The 10,957-nt window shown below is 37.6% G+C and overlaps 1 pseudogene; it reads right to left on the bottom strand.

The window, feature by feature from the left end:
* Nucleotides 1-220: 220 nt before the first annotated feature.
* LOC116333209 lies at nucleotides 221-4,668 on the bottom strand (annotated as a pseudogene).
* Between the last annotated feature and the right edge of the window lie 6,289 nt (nucleotides 4,669-10,957).

Genomic DNA, 10,957 nt, shown 5'->3' on the forward strand with positions numbered 1-10,957 from the left:
TTAAAAATAGAACAACAACAACAAAAAAAACCCCTGATATCAATAGCAATCCCTAAAAATTTTCAACAAACATTTGTTGTTGTTGTTTTTTACAATGCTGTCTTTGCGCTATTTTGCATGAAACCTTGGATTTAAATAATCTGACTGTTGCATTGTTGTCAATATTACAGACTTTTTTAGACACATGTGTAAAGCATGAATGATCTATCAGGTAACAGATGTATATGGATTGTCCAATGTTGTAGCTACAGCCAGCAGTGTCCATAACCTTAAAGCCATGCTGTATAACTAACATCACTGACTTTTGGTCTCAGTAACCAGCTGGTTCACCTTTTTTCCTTTCATCAGACCATGCAGAGATACAGCTGCCCGCCTTTTCCACAGCGTTAACTGCGTTGTAGAATTGTGTTATTTTATGTCCCTTAGCTTCAAGACCATCAACTACATCCTGCAGGGGAAAGAGGAGAGAGACTCAGATGGAACAAAAGCTGTAGAATTTCTTAATTTATCATTTGAATACACTGAATAAATTACCTTTTCAAGCTTAGATTCAAGTTTTACTTCACTTTGACAGTTGACAAAAAGAACAGGAGTAACAATTGCCTCCTTAAGGCTCTTTCCAAACCAAAGGTGGTTCATGACCACCTTGAAGAGTAAAAAAAATTATAAGATGAGAAAGTGATGATTACAGGATAAATTAGGGTGAAGAATCTTTTTACTATGATGTAAGCATTAACAGCAAATACGGGCATCAGTCTGCATCAATTTATTTTAATATGTAATGGCACTTTTGTGTGTTTGGCACATGCATACATAATGAGCCACTGCCGGTGGAGATCATTCTAGCACCAGACCCTCCAATCACCAGCATCTTCTCGACTGAGACTTCAGCACAGATGGGGCTGTATTGGAGGGAGGCCGCTCCCCTGAGAAATACAACAAAGACCTTGAATGGTGGAACAAAACTAGAAAGCAGAAATCAGTCTGTACACACATATTTGTGCATAAATCATTCATACAAATGTTTCATACACAAATCAGTGACTGTATTTTTATGCAGTATTTTGTTTATACCCTACAAACAAATTTAGAAGTGCCTCTGCCGGTGCTTATCAACAATTGATGAAAGTTCAAGTGAGTTCTCTCTACTGAATCTGTATCAAGCCTGTCAGTGTGTTAGCAGCATTCAAAAATTAATCTATGAGCTAGGAAAAAAATAGTTTGTATTGCTGGTTATTACTAAAGTAAACTGGTTAGGACTTTGTATATAAATTATAGCACACTGTTAGCTCACTGTGGATACATTTAGTACAAAAATTTGTTCCAATTAGTAAATTTGTATCGTACCCAATAAAAATTAATGCATATTATTTTCTCATATTTTCCTACTGTATGTTGATCCTGTGTAACTCTAAAAAATTTACATGATGTGCTTCAGTTTGGCAGTTTTGTTTGATTGTTGTTTTAATGAAAGGTCCGATGACGCGTCACAATAAATTATGAAATGCCATTTTCTAATTTCTGCAATGGTACTATTTTGCTATTATTAGAAATTACTTAAAGAAATATGTCCTGTCAGGAAAATAATTTCAGGAAAAACATTTAACTCTTTTAAATAATCCGCCTTCCTCGTCTGATTACTTGCATTTCATAAAAAATAAATGTAAAAAGTATCCTGCTGATCTCCTACCAGGAGAGGTGCTATTAGCTCTATTACAGAAGTCAAACAGCTGGTTGTTGAGAATTATTCCAGTGCTTGGAGAGAGGACCTTGGAGCCAAATCTGTAAACAAAAAATATTAAAGTAACTACAACACCAAGAAACTCTTTGTAGTACAGAAATAGTCTAAAATAAGTTCCTCCATAATGTCTTAAATCTTCAGTTTCAAGAAAGAAAAAAATATACACACACATATATAGATATATATACACACACACATATGTGAAACAGAATGATGCAGGTACTGACTCGTCGTTGATAGTGCTGGTGACAGACACAGCAGATCCATCTTCAGCCAGCACAGATAAATGTGTGGTACTGATGCTGTCCAGATATGAGGTGAAGGTTTAATTAACACTCGGGGTTATGATTCTGGTTAGTGATGAAGCTCCACATGTGACTGGCAAAGATATGTTCTCTGAAATGCTTTGTCATCTGTGTGAACTACAGAGCATCAGAAAACATCACATTACACAAAATTGACAAATACTAAAATAATAATAATAATACATACATACATACTAACATACTTAGAAACAAATATTAAATCAATTTAGGTTTATGTGCTTTTAACATTTTTTATTTATACTTATATGTTTCAAAAGCTACATCACTGCTCAGAATTACACTGAAATGAAAATGCAGAGTTACTGGGAAAAACTGACACTCAAAGAAGTTTTTCACAGTACTCTATGCAGACCTGTAAAATACTAAGTTCACTGTTAGTGCTTCTATAAGAACTTTAAGGGTAAGTAGTAGCCAGGTACTGATAATCAAATCCCCTTGATTAACTGATCATTAACAAAGGTGAGCACCTCTGTAAAAGCACTTTGTTAACACAAAGTCACAATCTCACCCCAGCAAATTAACCCAAAGTCCAACTGTGCAAAGCTCAGAGATATTACAAAAAAACTTCACACCACAACTCATTATCAATGTGCATAAACTGACTGTGGTGGGATGTGGTTTGTGGATGAGCTGCAGGCGAGGGGTGGAGCAGAGGGTTCAGGCAGAGAAGAGACTCATTATTTTCATCATGTCCCCCCTTTTTAGTAACACGCCGGGGCCTGGATGCAGAGGTGGCAAGTAGAAGTAACTAGTGTTAAAAAGTGAATCTGAGTGAAGTTAACAGCAGACTTGACCTTTAGCTAGCAAAACACCGTGAGACAAACTGCACAGAAACAATTTGTGTGTTTGTTGAGCTGATAGAAATGTTGCACAGTTGCTGGTGATTATTGGATGAATATGATTGCCTTTCATGTGTTATGTTTTGACTCAAATTGGTTTGATGTATAAAGGCTCGCAGTGACGAAATAATAACTTCTCTCAAATGCGTTAAAGCAAAAGTAACGAGCTTATTTTGAAAGTGTAAGGAGTAGAAAGGACAGATGTTTGTTTAAAAACGTAGGGAGTAAAAGTAAAAATTTGTTAGAAACATAATTACTCAAAGTACAGACACCTGAAAATTCTGCTTAAGTACAGTAACTAAGTATTTGTACTTCACTACTTCCCACCTCTGCCTGGAGGAGAGGGGATGCAGCTCGATTTTTCAAAAATACTGATAATTATAAAGTAAATAGGTACATTTAATTATAAGTAAAATTTGCTATATATGATTTGCTATTATAATCATATTAAAACCAGCGCATTCCCTTTTAAATATTTTACACTATATATTTTGTGTTTTGTGATGTGGTACTGCTACTTTTACCCGTTTCGTCACTTAAATAGAATCATACTATATGCAATAAAGCAGGTGCAAATCTGTAGGATTTTAAGATACTTACTTTGTCTGAGCTGAACCTTGGATCTGTGATATATTTCTTTAATCCATTGGCAAATTTTAAAGCTTCAATATAACGGTGATAAAACAAAATCTTTTCATCAGTTGCATTCGGTTCTGAATTCATTTTGTATCCTGAAAATATAAATAATTGTTATTTCTTTTATTTAAAACATCAATTCTTAGTGTATCACATTTGTAACGATTGATAAGAATCTTTTTTTTTTTTATATGAAACAAACTCTACATGCTATAAGCAACAAAACCTTTCATGATGTTGAGGATGAAGCTGAGGATGGCTCCTCCTGAAGGGGGCGGAGGGAAGTACATCTGGTATTCTCCCAAAGAAATATTCCATGCATCAGTCACTTCAGCTTCATACGATGCCAAGTCCTCCAGTGTGAGTGTTCCTCCTGAGCAAAAACAATGAAACGAATTATTCTGCTGAGCAAAAATGAACACAATGCATTTCATTATTAAGAGTTTGAATGGATCCAGACAGATCACAGTGTAGCCTGTGAGGGATCGTGTTAGATTTTTCAAAAACCAATCGATTTTTAAAATTTGTAATTAGATCATTGTGCCTGGCAAACATAGAAAATGTTCAGGAAAGAGAGCAGGATGAATCCCGTCTGATAATACCTGCTTTCTGTATGTCACTGATTAAATTCTTTGCTATTGTTCCTTTGTAAAACACATCTGGTCCCTCGTTTGCGATCGTCTCCAAAGTGTCAGCCAGTTTCTCAAATTTCACAGTATCACCGGTCTTAAGCAGGTTCCCATTTTTATCTAAATATAACTCCCTAAAAGACAAAAACAGTGAAATAAAGCTAAAACATTCATTGTTTGCTCTTCAGTATTTTTGAAATCACATTGTGGGTGTATTTCACACCGTATTGACGTGACATTAATGCGATGTAATGACCTTGGTAGTAAGGAATAGGGAATCCTTCTCTGGCTAATTTGATGGTCGGTTGAAAGAGGTCGCCCACGGCAACTTCCCATAAAGCCGTGTGCCGCTTCATAACCTCGAATTTCCCTAGGAACCCCAATCCATCTGCTATCTGGTTAGATAGATAATGGATAGTCAGTGCTGGAAAGTCACACATTTGCTCGTGTTTTGAGTAAACTGTAAGGTCCTGACCTTTAATGATCTGAGATGACATTTGTTATAATTTGGTGCTCTTTAAATAGTATATTCTGTTCGATTTTCAGAGGGAAACTGTCATGGCCTGGGGGATCAGCGAGACGCTGATTGGCTATTTCTACCTTTTTCTCTCTCTCGCTCTCTCTCTCCTCCTCTCTGTCGCCGGGGCGGAACTCATTGTGGGTTCACGCCCTCGGCCCACGCACACGGAAGGGAAACACACCTGATGTCCATCAAGGCGATCGGCATTTAAGCCAGGAGGAGACTGCTGGTCTTCGCTGGATCGTTGTCTGCCACGCGTCAGTGAGAGTCGAAACTACAGCACAGCTAAGTCAAGAGTCTATGGTGAACTTTGTAATTAATTCTCGTTTCCTCGTCTACAGACCTCCTGGATACCTTCCCTGTGTGAATCTTTGTGTCGAGTGTGAGGAGCGGATCTGCGGTTGTGAGTGTGGAGAGTTGGAGAACGAGTGATTTCCCCCTTTAGATTTCCCTGGAGCCCCATCCCTCACTTTGTTGTATATAGCACTGCCCTGCACTTCCTGTATATACACCTGGTGGATTCTGTAAATAAATTCTTGTGTACAGTTGATCCTGGAGTCCTGCGCTTGAGTCCCCCACGTTGAACCGTAACAGAAACACTGTACTTTTTAAGTGTGTGTGCATTTGTAACTAATTATGTTGGAGATAACATTTTGCATTTTAGTTTTAGTTTATTTCACTATATTTGCATATTTACACTATTTCTGGCTTATAGAAGCATTTAGCATATCTTATACTTACTTTTCTTACTGTTTATGCAGCCTGTGTGCAGGGGTGTAGCACAGAACTCTGGGCCTCATTAATAAAAGGTGTCTGTAGCCCCTTTCTTTTCTTGATCTATCTTTCTCATACACTCCCATTTCTTATTGCTGTATAAAGACGCTTCTTAACAGAGACTATGCTCGTTCTATATATGGATCCACAGCTTTGCTTCAAAGTCAACACACTATAGACGGTCGGGAAGTAATGCAGGAAGGTCATTTGTACTCTGCTGACAGGAACAAAAGGGACAGGGACATGTGCATCCACAGCAGCCTGTGTCTCTGGCCCCACTTCAGCATTTCACAAGATTTCCAGCTTCAGTAGAAATTAGCCAAAGCAGAAACAATGACTGATTAAGATGGACTTGTGAGGAAAGTTAAGATTTGTCCTGGGGTAGAATTTATATTATCTGGAAACCAGAAAATGGGAAAGATGGTACAGCATCCTGGCAAGCTGTCTATTGTTGAACAGCTCATTCAGAAACTGATCTTTCTCTTAGAGGCCGTTTAATGTGATGATGATATATTTTACTGTATGAAGACTTTATGTGTGGACATTCTCTGCAAATATCGATAGTATCAATACCATCACAGGTATCAGTAGCGAATTGATCCTAACGCAGTTGGAGTGGATTTGAATTCTTTTCTATCTTCAAAGTCCAGTATGTGTCCCACTGTCCATCCATTCGTACTTTCTTCATCACAATTCAGGGTTGCGGGGGGCGGCTGGAGCCTATCCCAGCTGTCTTAGGGTCAGAAGCGGGGTACACCCTGGACAGGTCGAATTTGGCAATTGTGCAATTAATCAGCTCAAAAATCATGACACATTGCTCTCCCCTACATAAGCTCCCTTTACAGGTTAAAAGTATTGGTATCAGCAATACTGATCTTAATTTACTTAGTATAGGAGAGATACCAAAATCTGTAGTATTACGCAGACTAAATTCTATTTCGAGTATGTAAAAAGCTGTGTGGTTAAGCCCCCAAAAGTTGATTCTGTTCATCTGGACGTAGCGTTTTCAGTTTTGTCACTCATCCAAGTGACTTCTTCAGTCTCAGCTGACTGCAGGTTTTCCCAATCTTATACCCTTGGGCCCCCTCCTCGATTCAGAGATGGTCTTTCCGTGTGGTTAGGGGTTATTTTAAGTTTACAAATCATTAATATTATATTTCTCTTTGTTGTTAAAACACACACATAATTTGGTGGAAAAGTAATATAGTAGGACACTTTAGCCTACCCTATTGAGGCCGTGCCACAGTCAAATTTCATTGTGCTCTGGGCTGCATTTGCTTATTAATCCTTTTTTGTCTTTTAGCAAATGTACTTAATAACAGTATTTTAAGTTTGGAACCAATTTGCCTCAGTAGTGTATCTTCAAACCTATGTAATTCTTTTGTTTAGTCTGAAAACAGTCTCTTTATGTTTCCTAGGGGTGAATTTCCCCTAGGTGGCCCTGTTGCATTTTAGTTATAACACCCCCTGACCACCTCTCCACAACAGTAAGCATGTACTTAGTTTTTTTTTTTCCGATTTTAATTGTGTACTTGATAAACACCTGGATAGATCTACTCAAACCTCCCAGTTGTTTAACGCTTCGACTGTTCTGAATAATATGTTGAGTTCTACTAACCTAGTTTGGAGACTGTGTAACCCTACTGGTAGAGATTACTCTTATTTTTCAGAAGTGCACAAATCGTACATCAGAATAGATTATTTTTTGCTTGATTGTAAATTGATGTCTAAAGTTGTATGCTCAACTTATCACAACATCTTGATCTCGGATCACTCTGCAACCTCTTTAGTCCTGGACTTCTGTGGTATGAAACAACAGGGTAACTGGTGTTTTCACCCGTCACTCCTGTCTGAGACATCCTTTTGCCAATTTATGACAACTAAAATATCAGAATTCTTGGAAACTAATGATAAACAAGATGTTTCTGATTCGATTTTATGGGAAACATCTAAAGTGGTAATGCGAGGAGAAATTATTTCTTTTGAATCTTCGTTAAAAAAAGAACGCCGGAAACACCTGTTAGAAATAGAAATTGAATTAACACAGTTAGAACAGGACCACAAGGCCTCCTCTTGTCCCTCTTTGTTTCAAGACATCATTAAAAGGAAGTTTGAGTATAATAGATCAGCTATTTAGGATCAGACAGAAGCAATTTGAGTTTGGAGATAAGCCCCATAAGCTTCTTTCTCGGCAGCTGAGAGACCTACAGGCCAGTAGGGCTATACACAAAATTAAATCAAGATCAGGCGAAATTTTAATTAGCCCTAAAGCTATTAATGAGCTTTATTTAGAGAATATTATGAAGAGTTTTTATATGCTCGAAATCTTGGGGCAATATTTCTGATTGGTTAGGGAAGCTGGATCTCCCGAAAATGAATGACGCTGCACGAGAGGCTTTAAACTCAGATATTACTATTGAAGAAGTTTCAAAAGCTATTAAGTCATTCACCAGTGGAAAGTCCCCAGGCCCAGATGGGTTTGGTATTGAATTGTATAAAAAATACTCTGAAAAGGTGGCCCTGCTTTTATTGAAAATGTTTAAGCATTCTTTCCATACTCAAGCATTTCCCCATGCGCTAAGGAAAGGATGAAACAGAATGTTCCTCTTATCGACCTATTGCTTTGTTGAATTTGGATATGAAAATTTTCACTAAAATTTTGGCAAACAGATTAAATGGACATGTTGGATCAATTATCCACCCGGATCAAACTGGGTTTGTCCACCAGAGGTTTTCCTTCTTTAATGTTCGAAGATTGATGAATATTATGTATCATAGGCACTGGGGGGCTTCCAAGATCGCAGTACTGAGCTTAGATGCTGAAAAGGCGTTTGACCAGGTCGAGTGGGCCTATATGCTTCGGGGACTGGAGAAGTTTGGTTTAGGCGAACAATTTATATATTTATTGCTCTTCGCAATATCAATTGAACCTCTTGCAGTAGCCATTAGGAATGAGCCCTCTATTGACCCTGTCCGATTGGGGAATATCAAGCACTACATTTCTTTATATGCGGATGATGTTGTTTTGTTCTTGTCAAATCCTGAGCGATCTGTTCCTGTACTCTTAGATGTGGTGAGGTTGTTTGGGGAAATCTCAGGTTATACAATTAATTGGCAGAGGAGTGAATTTGTGGCTTTAACTGCAAACGTGGATGTTGAGTTTTTGAAAATTTTGCCTTTTAAAATTACAGACAGATTGAAATACTTGGGTGTTATTTTGCCTGAGGATCCTAAATTGATCTTTAAGTTGAATTATCTTGAACAAGTTGAAAAATTGAAAAAGGACAATGAGAAATAGAGGGCTCTCCCTATTTCCACGGTAGGTCGCATTAATGTAATCAAAATGGTTTCCCTTCCTAAATTTCTATATTTATTTTTAAACTTACCTATTTTTTTGAATAAGCAATTTTTTAAAGTGATCGACTCTCTCATTTGTTTGGGGCTTTAAAACTCACAGGATATCAAAAGTTCATCTATGTAAGTCTAAACTTAAGGGTGGATTTGCTCTGCCACTGTTTCAGGTTTATTATTGGGCTACAAATGCTAGAACTCTTGCTTACTGGCAGGAAGGGTACAAAAAGGTCATGTCTGCCGATACAGACACAGACGCTAAAATCTTTTGCCAGATCAAAAAAGGTTGTGCTCTACCAGACACGTCGATCCATACTCCAATATATTGTAATCATGCATTTCCACCCTCATGTTTAGACGCCTCTTTTGAGGTCTGGACACAGAAAGGTATTATTACTCTCAAAGACTTATATATTGACAGGCAGTTTGCATCATTTATTCAGTTGCAGAACAAGTTCTCTCTCCCTGCGTCACATTTTTTTCATTATTTACAGATAACAAATTATGTTCGTCAGAGTATCCTTAATTTTCCATCTCTTTCGGAAGAGGGGTCAATTTTTACACTCCTTCTGAGTTCCCCGGATTCTAAAAAGTTGGTTTCTGGTTTTGTGAAAGCTTTTTCTGAGTATTTAAATTTTAAATCTGACTTTTGGGAGGAGGAGCTTGGTTTGCAAATTGGAGATGAGGTGTGGGAGAGGAGTCTGTGTAGGATCCATTCTTGCTCTATAAATGCAAGGCATCAGTTAATTCAATTCAAAGTGCTTCACAGACTTCGTTCAAAACTAAACAAAAACTAAACTGCACAGGATTTTTTCTTCTATTATTCCGATATGTGATCGTTGTAAACTTGGAGAAGGCTCTCTCACTCATTTATTTTGGACTTCTCCCAAATTGCATAACTATTGGTTGGACATTTTTAAATGTTTTTCTGATATCTATAATTGCACATTAGAGCCGGACCCAATAATTGCATTGTTTGGATCTTCCTCGTCCCTTCTACACCTCAGCTCTGCTGCACAAACTACAGTTTTGTTCGGAATGGTAATTGCTAAGAAAATTATCTTGACTCTCTGGAATATTGTACCTCAATTCAAAATGTGGCTGACAGAACTGACTGCTCTACTGCATATGAAGAGAATTAGGTATACATTAGCGGACAAATTTAGTAATTTCTTTGATGTGTGGCAGCCATTTTTAGATCATGTATTAAAACAGTCCTGTTTGAGCCATCACTAATAACTCAGCCTACCACCTTAGCATTTTATTTCTGTTCATTGCCAGTGTTGAAGCAGTATTTTTGTCGTTGCAGTGTAATCTTTTGCCTTATTTGTGTGTTTTTGCCCTTGCTGTTGTGTTGTGTTGTCTGTTGTTTTTTTGTTTTTTGTTTTTTTTATGTCTCTTTTTTTTTCTTATATCAAAAAATTTCAATAAACATATTTAAAAAAACAAAAAACTGCAGTGCAGGGATATGGAAAGAAAGAGGAGCTAACAGTCCCCCCAAAAAAAGCAAAAAAAAAAGAAAGAAGCATGTACTTAGTTTTTCATGGTTCAGTGTGCCATCCACAAATTCAAGCTCTATCATGCAAAAAAAGAAAGCCATACATGAACATGATCCAGAAGTGCTGCTGTCTTCTCTGGGCCAAAGCTCACTTAAAAAGGACTGAGGCAAAGTGGAAAACTGCCCTGACATCAGACAAATACAATTTTTTTTAGTTTAAAAAAAAAATGTGTATCCTGCATCCTCTGGGCTAAACAGGAAAGGGCTTTAACATTGTTAAGTGCAGCTTATTATTGTAGTGGGTTAGATTTGGTGGATGTTGGTTCATACATCGGCGTAACTTTGTGCTGAACATTGGGAGCGTCGAGAGCTCCGTCTAAATAAATAAATAAATGTGGGTAAATTCCCAGATGGTTAAACATGCAACTATTTTGCTGGTAATACCTGAGACGAGGAAAGAAAATCAACAGTGTATTTATGCAAGATAATTCGTAATTTTATTGGGGGGGGGGGTCTGATTATTGGGGGGTCATAACCCCCCTAACCCCTCTGGAAATTACGCGCGTGGGTTCATACATGGTGTCTGTGAACGCAGCATGAACATTCACCCCTCCCTTAGCTGTTTATCAGAGGTTGGTTATAA

The sequence above is a fragment of the Oreochromis aureus genome, linkage group 12 (assembly GCF_013358895.1).
Source record: "Oreochromis aureus strain Israel breed Guangdong linkage group 12, ZZ_aureus, whole genome shotgun sequence".
In the NCBI taxonomy this organism is placed as follows: Eukaryota; Metazoa; Chordata; class Actinopteri; order Cichliformes; family Cichlidae; genus Oreochromis; species Oreochromis aureus.